Source organism: Benincasa hispida, chromosome 4 (genome assembly GCF_027475165.1).
Source record: "Benincasa hispida cultivar pf3 chromosome 4, pf3_genome.v1.1, whole genome shotgun sequence".
NCBI classification, from domain to species: domain Eukaryota; kingdom Viridiplantae; phylum Streptophyta; class Magnoliopsida; order Cucurbitales; family Cucurbitaceae; genus Benincasa; species Benincasa hispida.
This window is the reverse complement of record NC_143481.1, coordinates 51362188-51384575: the sequence shown is the minus strand read 5'-3', so window position 1 is coordinate 51384575 and position 22388 is coordinate 51362188.

Here is a 22388-nt window from a genome sequence, read left to right as displayed (position 1 = left end):
CTCCGATAAAAGTTTATTAATTATCGATTGTTCGACTTAATTTCGGCTGGTTTGGGTCAGCTGGATCGGTTTTTCGGTTTACCATGCTCACCCCTAATCTTAGCAGAATAAGAGCAAGAAACATGTTACTGAAAATCTTTGTTTTTTCTGCAAAAAGGAAGGCCACTTCAAGAAAGATTGTCCCAAGTACGCCAAGTGGCATGAAAAGAAGGGTAAACTTCTTGCTTTGTTTTGTTCTGAAATTAATTTAGTTTTATACCTATAGATACTTGGTGGATAAATTATGGTGCTACTACTCACATAAGTATATATATCTATGTAGGGTTGCATGTGGAGCCGAACGCTAAATGGTACTGAAAGATTCATCTATATGGGCAATAACAAAGCAGTTCATGTTGAAGCTATTGAGAATTTTAGATTACTTTTAAAATCTGGTTGTTATTTGGATTTGAAAGATACTTTTGTTGTACCGTCTTTAGACGAAATTTAGTTTCTATTTCTAGTTTGGACAAATTTGGTTTTTCTTATTCTTTTGGAAATAATAAAGTTAGTCTCTTTCTAAATTCCAAGCTTATCGGCATTGGTTCTTTAATTGATAATCCATGTATGCTTGATTCCTTTGCTTCATCTAATAAGATCCTATTATTTAGTTCATGTAGTACAAAGCATAAATTAAATGAGAATTTTGCTATTTTATGCCACAAGTGTTTAGGTTACATTTCTAACTAGAGAATTCAGATACTTGTGTCAAATGGAATTCTTTATTCCCTTGATTTAGGTAACTTTGAAGTTTGCGTGGAATATATTAAGGAAAAACAAACAAACATAAGAAAATCAGGTGTCAGATGCTCATACGTATTAGAACTGATATATATAGACATTTGTGGTCCATTCCCTATAGCTTCTTGGAATAGACAACAATATTTTATTACGTTTATAGATGATTATTCAAGATATGAATACACTGAGAATACATTATCGTCATGGAAATCGCCACAAAAGACAATTTAGCTGATTCGTTTACAAAGACCCTCATGGCTAAAGTGTTGGAGGGTTACTTAGTTAGGCTAGCACTATGAGACTTATAAATCTAGGGCAAGTGGGAGAATTTATGGGTATCTGATGCCCTAGTTTATTGTATTTATATTTTATTCTCTCAAACTCAACACTGTATATATATGTAAACTCATTGGAGTTTTAGTCCAAGTGGGAGTTTGGTGGGTTGTATGTCCTAAAACTTGTAGTTGGTAAACATTAAATATATTTTATTTGCAATAAAGATGTTATTAAGGTTTGTTCGGTAAAATTATTATTGAATATGTAAATTGCACATGTTAAAGCCTAAATCCAATAAACTAATGAACCCCTAGCTACAACATGAATACTTGAACTTTTTGTGGAGACATAAAAGTTGATCAAATTTAAGTATATAGCCAAAACAGTCTATAAGTATAAGGATAGGGTTTGGTACTTTATCCTAGGGATACTATGGATGCGTCACGCTTTGTATTTGATACAAATGATGTGATCCTGAAATTGTTCATGTAGAGACATGCGAGTGGGGACATCTTATGCAAAAGATGTTTGCATAAAACCGGACCACGAAATAGTCACTTTTCTTTATAATACCGTTTACTGTTAAAACTGACTGTTTCACTTCGATGACCTAAGGTAACTCGATCTTAATCTTGAGCTAATTATGAACTCCTGTTTATTTAGGATTATCCTTTAATCTGCATGGGTGAAAGTGGCTCAACAATGCCGACTCAATAAGCCTCACATTTTAGTGGTAAGACCGGGTAGATAGCTAGGGACATAGTCATGCAAGATGGAATTCACTCCTACATGATTTCAAGGTTAGTAGATAGGTTGTACTCTTAAGTATTAACTCTTAGTCTTGAGCAAGGGGCCCTGCCCTCTCTATGATTGAGAGGGACTCAGTTTAGTGGCAGGACAAATATAACTAATGGTCATGACAAATATATGTTTTTGCTAAATTGATTGGATTATTAAGTAATAGTTTAATTAGGGTTCTATGGTTACATTTGTTTTTGCTAAATTGATTGGATTATTAGGTTATGACAAATTTTTCTCATTCAAGATTATGCCAATTTGTCGGTTACCCTAAGGAAACGAGAGGTGGTCTGTTCTATGACCCTTAAGAATATAAGGTGTTTGTATCGATAAATGCTATATTTTTGGAGGAAGACCACATAAGAGATCATAACCATGAAGCAAAATAGTATTAAGTGAAGCTACTGAAGAATCAATAAGAGTTGTTGATGTAGCTGGTTCTTCATCAAGAATTAATGAAGATGCCAACATTTTAGGTTAGTATCATTCTTCTCAATTGTTAAGATGCCTTGACGCAGTGGGAGGGTTGTGATACAACCTGACCGTTACTTAGGTTTAACTGAAACTCAGGTTGCCAAACTAGATGAAGGTGTTGAGGATCCATTGTCCTAGAAACAGGCAATAAATGACGTAGACAAGAACCAATAGGTCAAAGACATGGACCTGAAAATGGAGTCTATATATTTTAGTTCAGTATGGGATCTTGTAGATCCACCTGCAGGGATAAAACCCATAGGGTGCAAATAGATCTATAAAAGAAAGAGAGATAAAGGTACAAACTTTTAAAAATAGACTTGTAGCAAAGGGTTATACTCAGAGGGAAGGGGTTGACTATGAGGAAACTTTTTCCCTTGTTGCTATGCTTAAGTCTATAAGAATTTTCTTGTCCAGCCATATATTATAACTATGAGATATGGTAGATGGATGTCAAAACTGCTTTTCTAAATGACAATCTTGAAAAGAACATCTTTATATCTCAGCCCGAGGGGTTCATAACCCGAGGTTAAGAGAAAAATTTTTGTAAGTTGAATCGATCCATTTATGGGTTAAAATAGGCATCCAAATCTTAGAACATTAAATTTGATACAATGATCAAATCTTTTGGTTTTTATTAAAACGTTGATGAATCTTGTATCTACAAGAAAATCATCAACAATAAAGTAGCTTTTCTAGTAATTTATGTGGATGATATTCTACTTATTGGGAATGATGTAGAGTACCTTACTGACATTATAGTTAGTAGGTACCGATCGAATCTAAGGTTAGACTACTGGACTACGGTTAAGAACATCCTCAAATATCTTAAGAGAACAAGGGACTATAAGCTGGTTTATAGACCAAAGGATTTGATCCTTACAGGATATACTGACTCTGATTTCTAAATAAAATGGATTCTAGGAAATCCACGTCAGGATCAGTGTTTTCTCTAACAGGGGAGCTGTAGTGTGGAATAGCATCAAACAAGGATGTATTGCAGATTTCACTATGGAAGTTGAGTGGAGGAACTCTTATCCAAGAGAACCCATGAGCGGAAGCAAGATCTTTCCAAGTCCATTGTGAAAGAATTAAATGCATTCACAATCATACAGAATAGTTATGCATCTTTGAACAAATTACAACATGATTTAATAATTAAATACATAAGGAATGAGAGACATACCTTTGAAGAACTCTTCTTCTGTGAATCTCTTGCTCTATTGAAGAACTGGACAACAATCTCTCGCTCTCGCTCAGATCGCCTAGCTAATCGCCTAGCAATCACGAATAATCTTCTCCTTGAACAAGCACCCTTCGACACTACCACTTGGCAACCTTGGTATTCTTGGAGTGAGAATCCAAGAGGTGTGGATAAGTTGAATCCATTGAGCTACCAAGAGGACCTTATGGACCTGTAGTTTGAAGCTCCAACGGTACGTGAATAACTGATTAAACTCTTTAATCACGAAATCCACCATCCATTAACTGTCGGGCACTCCATGAAAGACCGACAACTGCACTCTTCTAACTACATATATATTTCTGTGTCCATTGGATATAACCAATCAATAGTATGATAACCCTTCACAGATCGTTCGTAAGTACAGTTGGACCAATTTACCGTTTTTCCCTTGTAGTTACATCTAACTTCTTAAGTACCACTGATTCCTCTAATGAACAATACATCATAGTTCTACTATGAGTGAACACCTCTCAAGCCATGAGAAAGTGTGTGGCTCCACATCGTTCAAGTCCCGGAATCAGCCTTTAAAGGAGCAATCTATCTACTTATCCCTGCTTCAAGGAAAGAGTGAATTCCATCTTGTGTAGCTGAGTTCCCAGCTCCCTAATCAGGCAAATCCCTAAAGTGGTACATTTAAGTCGGCAATCTGACCACTTGCACCCATGCAAATCAAAGGACTACCTTAATAGGCAAGAGTTCCCAACTCACTCAGGATTAAGGTCATGTTACATATGGTCATCTTAGTGAAATGAAAGTCTCTGTCATGAACGACATTATATAATGAGACTAAATATTTTGTGGTCCGATCTTATACAAACTTCTTTGTATAGGACACCCCGCTTGCATGTCTCCACAAGAATGATCAGGATCAGACCAGTTGTAGTACTTTATAACACTTGTAACATCTATAGAGCGGGTCGTATCCGTATGTCACTAGGAGAAGGTTTCCCTCCTTTATCCATATACTACAGGCCATTTAGGTTATCATTTAAGGCATGATCCACTTGTATGTCTCCATATACGTGCTTAAGTTACAATGATAACCAGGGATCTTAGTTTATTGGTTTGTGGTTAATACAAATAAAATATCTCATATTTTATAGACAACAATGAAGAAAATATCTCATGTTATTACATCACAATCGTTTTTTCATACAGGTGTTTAAAAGCTATAGGACCCTACGAGATTTAGGGCATCAACCCAAACATTGAGTATGTAGCTATTTGTAAATCAACAAAGGAAGCAGTTTGGCTCAGGAAGTTCCTAAGTGATTTGGAAGTGGTTCCAAATCTGGACTTGCCCGTCACCCTATATTGTAACAATAATGGGGCAGTAGTCATTGCTGATCTATTTACGAAGGGTCTCTCTCGGCTAGAGTGTTTGAGAGTCATCTAGAGAGTCCAGGTCTCATTGTATAATTTAAGGGCAAGTGGGAGATATGTAATGGGTATATGGATTGCCTAGTTTATTGTATTTTAGCATTATTTCGCCTTTTGGATTATGATATTATGTACAACCCACTGACAAGAGTTTTAGTCGAGTGAAATTTTTTTGGGTTTTATGTCCTAAAACTTGTAGATAGTAAATGCTATTAATTGACCATCATCAATAAAGAGTTATAGATGTTAATTCAATAAATGTTATTGTTTATGTTGTTTGTCTATTTTTGTCTTAATAACCCTAAATTCAATAAACTAACATCCAAGGATGCGTTATGAGTTTTGAACTGTATGTGGAGACATACATGGATCAATGTTCAAGATACAGCCTGAACGGTTTATAGTATATGGATAAGGCTGGGTATCATATCCTGGTAAAACTATGGATACAACTCACTTTGTATTTGATACAAACACAATGATCCAATGTGTTCGTGTAGTTGACATGCGAGTGGAGGTATTCTATGCAATGAGTTTGCATAAGACTGGACTGCGAAATACTAATCACTAGATGTAACATCGTTAACTAGTTAGGTTCCTATGTCAATAGGATGACCTAAGCAACTTAGTCCTAATCCTGAGTATTATAAACTCCTGTTGACGAGGGATTGTCCTTTGATTTGTATGAGTGAGAGTGGCCAGTTCACCGACCCAATATATCTACCATTTTGGGGACAAGACTGAGTGAGGAGTTGGGAACATAATAGTACAAGATGGCTTGAGAGGATAATAGTATAAGGGTAAGTAGATGAGTGTTCTCTTAAGTAGTGTCTCCAGGACTTGAACAAAAGGCTCTACCCTCTTATTGGCTTGAGAGGATTTCTATTTATTGGTTGGACCATAAACATGTTGTTCATTAGAGAAGCACCAATAGTTTAGGAACCAGAGGTAACCCAAGAGTAAAACGGTAATTTGAACCAATAGAGTTACGAACACTCGTGAAGGACTAACTTGCTGTTATTGGTTTATATCTATGGACACAAAAATATATCTATAGTGGGAAGAGTATAGTTGTGGGTCTTTAGTGGAGTGTACCCATAATTAAATATTGATTAACTTAGTTAATGAGTTTAGCCAATTAATCTCATATCGTTGAAACTTCTTATCTACAGGTCCACAAGGTCCCCTTGTTAGCTCACTAGAAGATAATTAAGAGGGATGATTTGAATTGTTCAAATTTATTTGAGGAAACCATATATTAATATGATTAATATATAATTGATTATAGATATAATCTATAATTCAAATTAAATTGAAAAAGTAATATTTGAATAAGATTCAATTAATTAATTCAAGTGAATTAGATTTACAAGAAATTAATTAATAGAGAGGTATTGCACATATACATACGATGTTTATGATAATTATATATACACACATTAAATTGGATTTAATATATAAATAGTTATTTAATTAATGTGCAAATTAAATTAAATAAATATTATTTAATTGTGCTAATTAATTAAATAAGTGTTATTTAATTAGTTGGGCTAATTAATTAAATAAATGTTATTTAATTAATTAACTGTGGAAAAAGGAATTAGGAAAAATATTAGGAAATGGGCTTGGCCCTTCTCTATATAAAGACCTCCTTATGGTCCCTTTGGGAGACACTGATACGACACTGACAATACACAACATACAAGTGTTATTGTGTAAAATTTTCCCTAAGCCACAAAGAGAATTCTTTCTACTCTCCAAAACTCTTTTCTCTTCTCCCTTTCCCAATAGTTTGATACCACCTATCCCGCTATGGGAATCCTAAAGAATGACGAGGTTACTCTTGTGATAATGTTCGAGATTGTTCAAGAAATCGTTCGTGATCAAGATTGTTGGAGGTCCCATTCGTTGAAACTTCGAGAGGATTATTCGTAAAGCTTGGGAATCTATAAAGGTAAGAATAGTTCTAATCTTTTCCTAAAGCATGCTAATTTACATGTTTATATTCTGTTTTAGTATAATGAATTTGTTTATGTAAAAATCGAATTGCGGGATGCAAGGCATTCAAACAAAACGCTTCCAATGTAGGATTTGATCCCTTCAATGTACTAAGTTGGATATTTGCTTTGCAGTGGGAATAGTCAGTAGATATCAATCCAATCCAAGATTTTATCACTAGACGATAGTTAAAACTATTCTCAAGTATCTTAGGAGAACGAGAAACTATATGCTTATGTATGGTGCTAAGGATTTTATCCTTACAGGATATATTGGCTCTGATTTTCAGATTGCTAAAGAATCCAAGAAGTCCACATCAGGTTCATTGTTCACTCTTAAGGGAAGGGCTATAGTATGATGTAGCATCAAGCAAGACTGTATTGTTGACTCTATCATGGAGGCAAAGTATGTAGCTGCTACAGAAGCTGTTTGGTATAGGAAGTTTTTGACAGATTTGGAAGTTGTTCCAAATATTTCAATGCCCATCACCCTATATTATGATAATAGTGGTGATATGGCAAACTCCAAGGAGCCTCAAAGCCACAAACGAAGAAAGTACATCGAGTGCAAGTATCATCTCATTAGAGAGATTGTGCAACAGGGAGATGTGATCATACAAAGATCGCTTCGGAGTATAACATTGCTAATCCTTTTACAAAGACTCTCATGGGTAAGGTTTTGAGGGTCACCTAGAGAGTCTAGGTCTACGGGATATGCGTCATCTTGTCTAGAGCAAGTAGAAGATTTTAGGGTATAGAGGATGCCCTAGTTTATTATATTGTACTTTACATTGTATCTTGTATTATACTCCTCACTCGCTTCAGCACAAGTGGGAGATTGTTGGATTTAGTGTCTTAAATCTCATTCATCTTGTTGTTTTTACTTTTGTAAATATAAATTATTTATTTTATTAAATAAGAAGTATTTTTTGAATTTTAGATAACATTAACTCAATCCAATAAACTAAGATCGAAGGTAGTTTTATGAAACTTGAGTTGTATGTGGTAGACATACGAGTGGATCGTGTTCAAGTAATGACCTACAAGATCTCTAGTATATGGTTTAGGTTGGGTGTTTTATCCTGGTGACATTGTGGATACAACCCAAATTATTTATGGGAATTTAAGTAATTAGTTATATTAATATGATTACTATAATGTATAATGTATATTGATGCATTATAATATACAGTTAATTATAAATATGATTTATATTTAAAACTATATGAAATGTGCGAGAAATATTTGAATAAGATTCAAATATTTTAAATAGATTCATAATTAAAACTATAGGTTAAAAGAGGAGATTGCATTTTAATATGATTATAAATGCATATAAGATAGTTATTAATGATTATTTAACCATATTGTAAAAATTATATTAATATTATTTATTATAGTTAATATAATATTAACATATAAGTAAATAACTCCCAATTAGGGGAGTTATTTCCGTAAAAACGTGGGCAGTGGGGAGTTAAAGTAACTCTCTCCTATTCCCTTTCTTATTCCTTCTCTATGTAAAACACAGTACATAAGATAAAAAAGAACATCTCTCTATAATTGGTTCTCTCTCAGACTCTCACATTCTTGCTCTAAAATTCCAGATAAGAAAAATTCCCTCTCTTAAAATCTGTTTGAAGCCCACACTTCAATTCCTTGTGTCCTGAGAATAACAAGGACTCTAATGTGGTGTTTTTATTGATGAAAGATTTCTTGGGATTTCACAGTAACTTCGTTCGTTACCTTGGAGGAATTTCTTAAAGCTTTTGGTTCTACAAAGATATATTTTTTTAATTCTCTGATTTTTCTAGATTGAAAAATCTCTATGCTTAGCCTAATTTATGTTTTGTAAAAATCATTTTTGATCTTCCCAATTGATGTGAATTCAACCATTGAACCACTGCATGTACCTAAAGGACCAATTACAAGAAGCAAGGAAAAGAAGCTTCAAGAACCATTCACATTACATTTTAAAAAACTAGCAAATTCACTAGAACCGACAAATAATTTTGAGACCAAAGTTTTATATAACGTTAGTTCAATGAGTCAAGAAGAGAATGGTATAAAGATGACACGGGAAAAGTCCTATAGTTTGAAGATGACACGACAGGAAAAAAAAATGTGTAGATTTTGTGAAGAAAAGGCTATCAAGTGTGCACTGCAGGGAAAATGTAATGTTAAACTTTGTCAAACGTGTACATCTACTTTGTCGCCTTCTAGAGGAGATATTTAAGGAAATTTGAAGACTTTCTACATTTCTAGTTTTGCATTTTGACTTATAATTTAGTATGCAATTAAGTTTCAAGTTTCTAGGTGTTATTTTCTACAATTTGCAATTAATTGTATTTGAATGACTTTTGAGTTTCTTGGTCTATCCACGACCATTTGGCCTATAAAATGGCTTATAATGATCTTCAAAACTTAGATTATCCATAGTAAAACAACTTGTGCTAAACTCTTTGGTGTTGTTTTTTTCTTTCAAATCTTGCTTTAGATTTGATAATTAAATCAATTCATTGGATTAGTCTTGATCAAGCTAATTCTGGAGTGAGTTGTCATAGGATCTAAAAGTGACCATCATAGATTCTAAGGTGTGAGTGTTTGCAAGGATCGTGGAAGGACCTCTAGCTTTCCATCAAACAAACATCATGGGCGCTTATCACCAATCCCAATTTAAAGATAGAACGATCAATTGCTTCTGCATTGGGATTCAGTCTCTGCAGATATTAGTGTGATGGAGGATGATCCGATCAATTTTCAACAAGCTTTACAAAATTATAACTCTCAAAAGTGGATAAATGCTGTGGAAGAAGAAATAAAATTCATGAAAGACAATGACGTTTAGGAACTTGTCAAATTACCATAAGGAGTGAAACTTATAGGTTGTAAATGGATATATAAATAAAAAAGGGATTTACATGACAATACTAAAAAGATATAAGGCTCGTCTTGTTGCAAAGAGTTTTACTCAAAAGGAAGGCATTGATTACGAAGAGACTCTCTCTCCCGTTTCATCAAAAGACTCTTCTAGGGTAATCAAGGCATTGGTAGCTCATTTTGATTTAGAGCTACACCAGATGGATATAAAAACTGATTTTCTCAATAGGAACATTAATGAGACGATTTATATGGTGTAACTAGAAAACTTTGTGTCTGGTAATTCAAAGTCTATAGTGTTGAAATAAAAGAAATCCATCTACGGTCTCAAGTAAGCCTAATTGTATCACAAATTCTATGAAGTAATAACCTCATTTGATTTTGAGGTGAATATAATGGAAGATTGTGTATGTCACAAGTTCAATGGGAGTAAATCAATCTTTCTGGTGTTATATGTCGATGACATACTCATAGCAAGTAATGATGTAGGTTTATTGCATGACACTAAGAGGTATCTTAAAAATAATTTTTAGATGAACGATCTTGGTTACGAATTGAAATATTGCAAAAATGTTCTCAAGGTATTTTGGGATTATAAAAAAAAAAACTACATTGAAAATATTTTGAATAGATTGGGCATGAAAGATTGTGCACCAGGGATGCTCCTATTTCTAGAGGTGATAAATTTCATTTATGTCAATGCCCAAAAACCATACACGAGACTAAGAAAATGCAAAAGGTTCCCTATGTATCGGCTGTTGGAAGTAATGTACACTCAAGTATGTACGCATCCAGATATTGCTTTCATAGTTGAAGTGTTAGGCAAATATTTGAGCAATCCGGGGATGAATCATTGAAAAGTAGCCAAATGGGTTATGAAGTATTTACAGAGAATAAAAGATTATATGCTTACTTATCGGAGATAAGAAATTTTAGCGATCATTGGGTATTCTGATTCCGATTATGCTGGATGCCAAGGCACTTTACGATTCACTTTAGGCTATAAGAAATGTTGGTTATTGAAGTTGTATCCTGGAAAAGTGTTAAACAAAACTTATGATTTCTTCTACCATGGTTGTAGAATTTATAACATGTTATGAGGCATCCAATAATGAAACATGGTTGCGAACTTTTGTCACAGGGCTGCGGATAGTAGTTGGCATAGAAAGACCATTAAAATTATTTTATGACAATAAGTCGACAGTGATGTATTCCAACAATAGCAGAAGTAATATGAAGGCAAAACATGTAGACTTGAAGTTTCTAGTTGTGGAAGAAAGAGTTTAAAATGGTCAAATTTTGATAAAACATATAGAAATAAACTCTATGGTGGCAAACCCATTGACTAAAGGATTACTATCTAAAGTATTTCATGAGCATGATGCTCACATAGGTGTTAGTCACTTTTTTGATTCCATGGTTTAGTGGGAGTTTTTTATTGAGGATATTCTTTAACTTTAATTTGTTTATTTTCTATATAGAATAAAGTTAACGGTTTATGTTTATTATCTGAACTTGTTTATCATGCATGTGGTTTAGCAGAAAGTTTATTTATTTTTTCTTTTTTCCTTTTAATGAGCGATCTCACTAAAGAATTTGGATAAGTTGGAAATAGACATAATCTAGATCACTTTGCATGTAGTTTTCATGTTATCCATCCGTACTTGATCTACGTTATTGAATGTGTTGGAATTGGTGATCAAGGAAGCTTTAGTTATAAGGATAGTGACAAAAGCCGCTTTGATTCCATGTTGATACAGGAGATTAACCAAATTAAATTAAAGGGGAATTTTATTATTGAAATATCCTGATTATGCGCGCTTAAGACTTATGTGATTTAGTTACATCAGGCATACATACATAACTAAAATGGGAGATTATTAGACGTATTTTAAATAATAATATGTATAATTAATATGTGGGCTATGTTTGTAAATTAATATTTTATCACATTGGGTTATTTTATTAGATTGAGCCCTATGTGATCTAATTAATTAATACCCTAGATTCCTAATTGAGTTTGAACTTAATGGATAGAAGCTCATTCCTAGTTAATTAGGGTTTAGTGAAGACCTTAAGACTATGATCTCCAATATACCAAAACTATATACACTGTCTTTCTTGAATCTCATTTAGAGAGAGATCCCACTAAGAGCATTTAAGATTTTGGTTGAGGAAGACAATAGCTATCTTAAAACTATCATCAATCTCTCAATGGAATATCATATGTTATTTATTCTTGGCAATTTGACATGAATGATCCTAGGGCTAATCTATTCTATATAGATTTAAAGTAATTATGCTAACATTATACACTACAATTGAGTTCATTTGCCCTCTCTAGTTTCTCTCTTCTACTTTTCTCTTTAGTTGTTTTTTTTTTTGTTTGCGTATTGTCTTTATTATTCTTGTGTTATAACAAGAAAAATATTTTTGGATACATTTGATCTTTGTTTAATTTACTAATTTAAAAATGTCATTAAAAGTTAATTATAAATATTATTAATTAATGAATAATTAAATATTAATAATAAATGTATATGATTTTCTGAAAGGTAAGTTTTCTTACATTTTTCTTTCGATTTAATTTTAGAAATTATAGAACTCAAAAGATTTTGTAACTTTTATATTATTATACTATTTAAAATGAGCAATTTATCACCATTTTCTTCACCAATATTTGGAGTTTCATCTTTTATTTATCTTTTATCTTTTTGTGTTTTCTTCTCTCTTAAAGTTTTTCAATCTTCAAAACATCTCAAAATGTTGGTACTATATTAAAAATTCAAGAGTTACACGTATTTTAATAGTATATTAAAATTACATGAGATGCATGTGTAAAATCTATAACCTGAATATTAGACTTATGACACTACAATAGTCTACTTTTAAATATGAAGTTGATCAATAATGAGATTTTTCTATAAATATTTCTTAAGTAAGCATATCTATTTTGGATTTTTATTTTGTTATTGTTCGTTTATAATTAGCACATTTTTTTTGTATTTTTGAAAACAATAAAAAATTATTGATCCATTACAAGCTTAAACTTGTGTTTTCTTTGTTGAGTAAAATAAATCATATCCAATTTAATACCTCATAAATTTTCAATTAATTATAGATATTAAATTAATTGATTAATGACATATATCAATAATAGATTATAAATAAATTATAAATTGTAAATTAAAAAAAAATTAATTATCAACAATAAATTTTATGCCATCTAAAGAGTTGGAATGCAAAGAGATACGTTATTTCATTTCGGAGAAGTTAAATAATTTTCCTTTAATTATAATATGAAATCAAACCAGCTTTTAATTTCATTAAGAGACATAATGGTTAATTTAATATTTATTAAGGTTGAACATACTGTACATATAATAAAAGGTTAGGTTCAAAATATTAATTAGTTTATTAATTAATTATTAAATAGAGAAATTTTCATAGATAGAAAAAATGCTAAACTATTTATAAAAGTAAGAAAAAAATATTGACTGACACTGATACTTCTATCAACCTCTATGAATGATAGACTTGTATCAATTTCTATGACTGACAGTATTAATGATAGACTTCTATCAGTTTCTATCACTGATAAACACTGATAGACTTCTATTAACCTTTATTAATGATAGACTTCTATTAATTTTATCGCTGATAGATTTCTATCGGCGTCTATCTGTGTCTATCACAATTATAATTAAATTTTATTATTTGTGTAAATATTTTCTTTTATTTTTCTATTTTTGAAAATTCTCCTATTAAATAAACAATATTAAATTATTCACTAACAAATAAAAATCCAAGGTTATTATATGTAATGTTGAATAGTAGGTAGTTGACATACATGTGGATGAGGTTGAGTGTCTTATCTTGGTGACACTATGGATACGACTCACTTTGTAATAATTACAAATGCTTTGATCCAAATCGTTCATGTAGAGATATGCGAGTGGAGTATCCTATACAAAGAGTTTGTATAAGAACCAAACCGCAAAATAATTAATCTCTTTTTATAAATTTGTTAACTGTAGAAATTTATATTTCATAGGATGATCATGTGTGATTCAATCTTAAGCTTGAGTGAATTATGAACTCTTGTTTGTGAGAGCTTGCCCTTTGATTTGCCTAGGTTAGAGTGGCCTGAGTCGACGACTCATTACGCCTACTATTTTGGGACTTGACCAAATAGGGATCTGGAAATATAACTTCAAAGATGGACTTCACTCCTTCCTATGGAGGGTAATCTGTAGGTTCATTAAAACCCTTTGCTAATCTGTACGTCCATTAGAGCCCCTTGCTAATCCAACACGGACCAACAAGGATAAAATATGTTAAAAGAAAATTTAAAGCATTAAAATTTATGAGGAAAATTATTAGTTGTATTAGATACAATTTAAACATATTTTATTATAAAATTTATTTGAATGAGATTCAAACCACAACTATATAATATGGAAAAGTAATTTATTTGAATGAGATTAAAATAATTAAATTATTTAATTTGTGTTACAAAAAGACTCAAAATCAAGAAGAACATCATTGCAGGTAGTTGAACCATTGTCGACATCTTTCTGTTATGTGTTATAACCACCAGAGCTTCATCGTTGACCATTGCGCTTGTAATAAAGAAAAACAAATATAAGAATCATATAGAGGGAAATCAAGAGAGGGCAAGACATTCGTTCTGTAATACTTTGAAGAAGAAGTAATAAAAGAGACCCTCCTGATTTGCACAGTGGACGTAGGCCTTCGGTCGAACTACTTAAACTCCTGTGTTCTTTCTTTCTAACTCTACAATCGTTTAACATTTACTAAAGTATCGTTTACACGATCGTGTAGTTCCTATCGCATCGTGTACTCGATCATTTAGCTCTGCATCCAATCGTTTATACAATTGTTTAGCTCTTCAGCTATCGTCTACACGATCACCTAGCTCCAGTCAACTATCATCTACACGATCATCTAGCACAACAACCTATCGTTTACATAATTGAACTATCGTTTAGTTCTTGGAGCTTCGTCTACATGATTGAGCTGTCATTTGGTAAACGACGGAAGAATTTCAAGCCTTAGCATACTACCTCCCTGACTCTTGAGTTGTATTTGACCGTTAAATCTAAGTAATTTGTGATTGTGAACATGAAGATCATAGTTATCTGGGACAACAAGTGGTATCAGAGTTCAGTGAACAGTTCAAGACAGATCCAAGATTTGAATTCTTGCATACTTCGAATCAGATTATTCAATCTTGAAGAAGAAGAATGGCAACTACCAGATGTGAAATTGAGAAGTTCGATGGTAAGACAAGCTTCAAACTATGGAAAGTGAAGATTAAAGCAGTCTTGGGATAGCAGAAGACTTTATTGGCCATTACGGACCCTGCAAAGTACCCTAAAACACCCACTGAGGCAAAGAAAGATACAATTGAGGTAAACGCGTATGGAACCATTGTCTTAAATGTCACAGACAGTGTTTTAAAGCAGATTGTAGACCAGCCTACTGCCTATGTCCTATGGAATAAACTAAATGAGATATATCTCAACAAAGACCTGCCTAACAAAGCTTTCTTGAGGGAAAGATTCTTCACCTACAAGATAGATGCAACAAAGTTCCTCACGGATAATTTGAACGAGTTCAAGAGATTGTCTTCTGAATTCAGATCAATAGGAGACAATATTGGGGAAGAGAATGAGGCGTTCATATTACTAAACTCTCTACTAGAATCTTTTAAAGATGTCAAGACAGCCATGAAGTACGGTAGAGAAAGAATAACCACATAAGTAATTATATCAGCTGTGAGAGTCAGAGAACTTGAGTTACAAATGAGTAAGAAGGATCAACAAGGAGGTGAGGGCTTATTTTCAAAGGGGAAAAACAAGAACACGGGAAGGGAAAACATAATGGAGTAGATAAGTCCAAGATTAAGTGCCATTTTTGTCACAAAATAGAGCACATGAAAAAGGACTGCTATGCCTTGAAAAGGAAATTAAACCAATAGAACAAGGGTAGAAAACAGATTGAGGTTGCTGTAGGGGAAAATTCTCTTGTCTATTCAGATGCATTGGCTGCTACTGAAGAAGGCGGAGACCAGAATACTATGAAGACTCAGGATTGAATGTTAGATTTTGGTTGTTCAGTCCATATGACACCATCCAAGGGATGGTTTTGCACCTACAAGAAGTGGGATGGTGGACTGATCTATATGGAAAACAATAACACCTACAGAGCTGTTGGAATAGGGTCTGTGTCCTTGAAAATGCAAGATGGTTTAGTGAATTGATTAGGAATGTGAGACATGTTCCTACTTTGAAGAGAAATCTCCTATTTTTTGGGATGTTCGATACTATTGGCTGTGAGTATAGGGGTGTGGGGGCACCTTTGAAATAATTAAAGACTCTAAGCTAGTATTGGTGGCAACCAAGGTGAATGGATTATATGTCATCAAAGATGTGCAAATAGCACACTCGGCCTTAATGGCAATTGATGAAGAACCTACAGAAGATGAGTTATGGCACAAAAGGCTTTCTCATATTAGTGTGAGGGGGTTGCAAGTACTCTCTAAATAGGGGATTCTTCCAAGGGGTGTTAGAGACAGCTTAAAATTCTGTGAACACTGCATATTAGGCAAAGCAACAAGACAAGGGTTCCCCAAAGGACAACACACTTTAAAAGAAATCTTAGAATATGTGCATTCAGACTTGTAGGGGCTATCTCACTCTCCATCTCTAAGTGGAGCAAGGTTCTTTCTTTCCTTTCTAGATGATTACTCAAGAAAGAGTTGGGTTTAGTTTTTAAAATCCAAAGATGAAATGTTTAGTAGATTCAAAGAATGGAAGACCTTGATTGAAAAGCATACCTCTAAGTAAATTAAACATTTGAGAACTGATAATAGTTTAGAGTTTTGTGGAGAAGAGTTCAACTTGTTTTGCAGGGAGCATGGCATAGTAAGGCATAGAATAGTGAGGTATACACCTCAACAAAATGGAGTAGCTGAAAGATTGAATAGAACATGTTAGAAAGAGTTAGATGTCAGCTGTCCAATGCCTTATTGTCTGAAAAATATTGGGTTGAAGCTGTTTCCTACACAATATATACTCTCAATAGGTGCCCACATCAATCCATAGAGCTGAAAACTCTTGAAGAGAGGTGGATAGGGCAGCCACCTAAGTTGGAACACTTGAAAGTGTTTGGATGTGTAGGCTATGCGCATTAAAGCCAAGGGAAGTTGAAACCTAGGGCTGTAAAATGCATGTTCTTAGGCTTTACACTGGGAGTGAAGGATTATAGTTTGTGGCATCCTGTTGAAAAGAGATGTGTGAATAGTAGAGATGTGATTTTTATAGAGAATGAGATGTTTATGATGTTTGAACAACCAACTACTTCAATGACAAAGACAAGTAGCACAAGATTTAAGGTGGAGCCTCAAAATGATCATAAAGCTTCTACTTCTTCTCAAAATCTAGAGTTAGAAGGTGATGAGACTATTGAAACCAGTGAACATGTGTCAAGTGAACAAGTTGAGACATATGGAGACTTACACAATTATTCATTAGTAAGAGACAGACCTAGAAGAACTATTGTGCCACTGGGTAGATACCAAGAGCCTGATTTTGCTAGTGTAGCATTAAGTGCTGCCATTTCGCTGAGTAACAATGAACCTACCAGCTTTGAAGAAGCAACAAATAGCCCGGATGTTAGACAATGGATTGAGTCAATGAATGATGAAATGAAGTCCTTCAACCAAAATGACACTTGGAGACTAGTACCTTTGCTTAAAGGGTACAAGTCTATCTCATGTAAGTGGATTTACAAATTTAAAGAACAGATTCCAGGTGTGCAAAAGTTTAGGTTCAAGGCAAGGTTATATTTGCTAAGGGTTTCACTAAAAAAGAAGGTATTGACTACACTGAGGTATTTTCTCCAGTAGTGAAGCATACATCCATTAGGCTACTCATTTTCTTAGTTGTGCAAAAGGACTTGGAGCTAGACCAATTGGATGTAAAGACAACCTTTCTACATGGGCTGTTGAATGAGACCATTTACATGAGGCAACCTCAAGGTTATGTGAAAAAGAGAGAAGAAGAATTAGTATGTTTGCTAAATAGGTCTATATATGGCCTCAAACAGTCATCGACATGTTGGTATGAGAGGTTTGATGAAGTGATCTCCAAGATGGGGTTCAAGAGAAGCTCATATGATTGGTGTGTCTACACAAACTCTAGTAACTTCAAGGAACCAATCTATCTACTTCTCTATGTAGATAACATGCTGTTGGTCGGGAGTTCCAAAGAAGAATTAAGGCAAGTTAAAATTCTTCTTAAGAGAGAGTTTGATATGAAAGACCTATGTGAGTCAAGAAGAATCTTAGGCATTGAGATTGAAAGAGACAGAAAACAGGGCAGATTGCAAGTTAGTCAGTTTGAATACTGTTCCAAGATATTGCAGAGATTCAAAATGGAGAGTGCTAAACTAGTTGGCACTCCTCTTGCACCTCACTTCTGAAGGAATGATATATCATGCAACGGAAGACTTCAAAATCAATAAGCACTTAAACTATATTTAATTTGAGTTTTAAGCATGTTGTTCATATGATATTCATAAGAGGGTTTGAAACACATATTACCTTTGAAGATTTCCTTCACGAATTTAGTTGAAATCCACCAAGATAGAGTTTGAATCTTCAAGAGGACTACCACCGAGATCTTCTCCACTATGCTCAAGCTGGAACGTGTGGTGGAAACACTTAAATCAAGTTGAATTGATGAAGAACAAGTGAGGGATGTGTAAGGTTTTCAGGTTTTCACTTCAGCAAGTAAAACTCAGATTTCTTAATGATTTTCATGCATGAAGCTTATATATATAGGTAGAATTCATGCAAATATACAGGGTTGCATGGTTGGTAGCTCCAGCTTGAAGATCATTACAATATAAAATTGAAATTTGGTGATAATTCATCAACTATGTTAGTGGGTTTTTCCCAAAATGGAAAAACCCATTAACTTAAAATGATTTAAAAAATCATTTTATTTTTTGTAATTTAAATTAGTTTTATAAAATTAATTCAAATATAATTATTTTAAATAAAATCTAATTTTAATTAATTAATTTTTTAGTTAAACTTTTTAATTAAAATAATATTAATTTAATATCTAAATATTAAATTAATAAAGTATCAATATAAAAAATAAATAAATTTTATATTTAAATCATAATTTAAATATTAATTGATTTTTCAATTTCATTTAATTTCGATTAAACGTTTTTAATTGTATCCCATATAATCAATCGAAAACCCTAAAATTGAATTTGAACATTTCAAATTCATAACCCTAATTTCATACATCAATACTCGATTTGTTATTCCAATTTAATGAGCTAGTAGAGGGACCTATGGACCTATAGATCATGAGCTCCAACGATATGTAGTTAATTCGTTAAACTCTTTAATCGAATTAATTATATTCGTTAAATATCAAGACACAACTATAGCTCGATAATTGCACTCTTCTCACTGTAGACATATTTCTGTCCATATAAGCAATAATCAGTAAGTCGATCCTTCACAAATCGTTCATAATTACAGCTAGGTCAAAATTACCGTTTTATCTCTGTAAATACATTTTGTTCCTTAAGTTCCCACTGACCCTCCAATGAATAATTTGATTCATAATACTACCTATGAATCATGTTCTTCTCTATCTTGAGAAGGCGGGGCCACGATTGTTTAAGACCTAGAATCAGCACTTAAGAGAACAACCTATCTGCTAACCCTAAAATGGGTAAGAGTGAATTCCATCTTGCAAGGCTATGTCCCCAGCTATCCATCCGGTCTTATCGCTAAAATGGAAGGCTTATTGAGCAGTGCTATTGGACTACTTTCACCCGTGCAGATTAAAGGATAATCTCGAATAAACAGGAGTTCATAAGTAGCTTGGCATTAAAATCGAGTTATCCTAGGTTACTATAATATGAAAGAGTCAGTTTTAAAAATAAACGTTATAAAGAAAAGTGATTATTTCATTGTCTAGTCTATATGCAAACTCATTGCATAGGATGCCCCCACTCACATGTCTCTACATGAATGATCCATGGATCACATCATTTTTTTTACCTATACAAAATGGGCCACATCTAATTGTGTTAACAGGATGAGATATCCAATTTCATCTATATACTTATAGACCATTTAGGCTATATACTATTAATTTGATCTTGTTTATGTCACCACATAAAGTTAAAGTATTCATACTATAGTCATGGATATGTTTATTGGATTTTCATGATAGAGTGAAAAATCAACAACTTTATTGAATAATGTACTCAACAATATTTTATTGATAAATAGAATGTTTAACACAAAATTTACGAACTGCGAGTTCTTGGACATTCCCAACAACTCCAAGCTTTCAACTACAAATAGTCCACAAAGTATAGATGAAGAGCATTTAAACCATATAAAGGTTGTTCCCTATTCCCAAGCAGTGGGTTCTCTGATGTATTTTATGACTTCTACCAAACCAGACCCGTTCCCTATTCTCAAGTAGGTACATGGCAAACCCTGGTAAAAGACATTGGGAGGCGGTCAAGTGGATAATGAGGTATCTATGTTCATTCAAGGATGCAAGAGTCTTATATAGACAAAATGAGCCATCTAATGGTGAAGTATATGGTTATGTAGATGTAGATTATGCAGGGGACTTGGAAAAAAGACGTTCTCTATCAGGCAATATTTTCCTATGGGGGAACAATTTGATAAGCTGGAAAGCAAGTTTGTAGCTTGTTGTGGCCCTTTCCACAACAGAGGTTGAGTTCATCGCACTGTCTGAGGCTGTGAAGGAAAGTTTGTAGCTGAAAGGTTTACTAAACGATTTCGGCATAACACAAACAAAGGTCAGAATCTATTGTGATAACCAGAGCATAATTTACCAATTTAAAAACCAACAACTTCACAACAGAACCAAGCACATTGACATTAAATATCATTTCATCAGACAGGAGATTGAGAAAGAGGAAGTCGAGGTAGTGAAGATTCATACCTCAGACAATGCAGCTGATATGCTAACCAAATCTGTTCCATTAAACAAGCTTGGTCGATGCTTGGACCTTCTCGGGTTTGAGTTACCTGAAAAAAGTTAGCTCAAGTCAGCTTAATAAGCAAAGAGGGAAAGGTAATTTGGATGCTTACAAAGGTGGAGATTGTTACAGAAAGACTCGAAATCAAGAAGAACATCGTTGTAGGCAGTTGAACCATTGTTGACATCTTTCTATTATGTGTTGTAACCACCAGAGCTTCATTGTTGACCATTGTGCCTGTGTATATAAAGAAACATGAATGTAAGAATAATATAGAGTGAAATCAAGAGAGAGCAAGGCATTTGTTTTGTAATACTTTGAAGAAGAAGTAATAAAAGAGACCCTCCCGATTTGCATAGTGGACGTAGGCCTTTAGCTGAACCATTTAAACTTCTGTGTTCTTTCTTTCTAACTGTAGATCATTTAGCATTTATTAAAGTATCGTTTACACAATCATGTAGTTCCTCGCATCGTGTACTCGATCGTTTAGCTCTGTGTCCAATTGTTTATACGATCATTTAACTCTTCCCCTGTTGTCTACACAATCGTCTAGCTCCAGTCAATTGTCGTCTACATGATTGTCTAGTGCTTCATCCTATCGTTTACATAATTGAACTATCGTTTAGTTTTTGGAGCTTTGTGTACACGATTGAGCTGCCATTTGGTAAACGACAGAAGAATTTCAAACCTCAGCATATTACCTCTCCTGACTCTTGAGTTGTACTTGACTGTTAAATCTGAGTAATTTGTGATTGTGAACGTGAAAATCATAGTCATCTAGGACAACAATTTGAGTGAGATTGAAATCAAATGGATAATGAGAGAACTAATGCGTATTGGAATATGATTCAAATATTTAAATCATTTTAATATGAGATATTAAAATGGATAATTATGATTATATTTTTAATATGGGATATTAAAATGAGATAATTATAATTAAATAGGCTATTCTAATAGGATTAGGATTAACCTATTAGAGTCATATATCAAGGCCCATAGGGAGTCCTCATAGGAGAAACTACAAACATAATATCTACAATTATTCTGTAGAGATTTTCTCTAGAAAACCTTATCCCAAACTTAAAGAAAGGTTCTCTAACATTCTCATTCCCTATTCCCTTCGTATCTTTCAAGAGAGCTTCCCATAAATTGGATCCTCACTAGAGTCATAGCAAGGAAGAGCTAATGGAAAAGAAAGATCTCAAAGAGGAGAACGACGATTCAAGAGAAGTTTTGCTCCAGTTACGTATCGAAAAAGGTATGGTGCTTAACCTCTTTTATATTTATTTTATTTTTAATTCTTTTAAGAAATCAAACAACGCGATTCTATCGCTTCCCCTATGGGATGAACACTAGGATTATCATTCGTCACACACTCAATGTTACAACAAGACCAATAATAAGTAATAAAACAAACAGTAAAAATAATTAATAAAAAGAGTTACAAGGTTTGGTGACCCAGTTCAATGTAATAT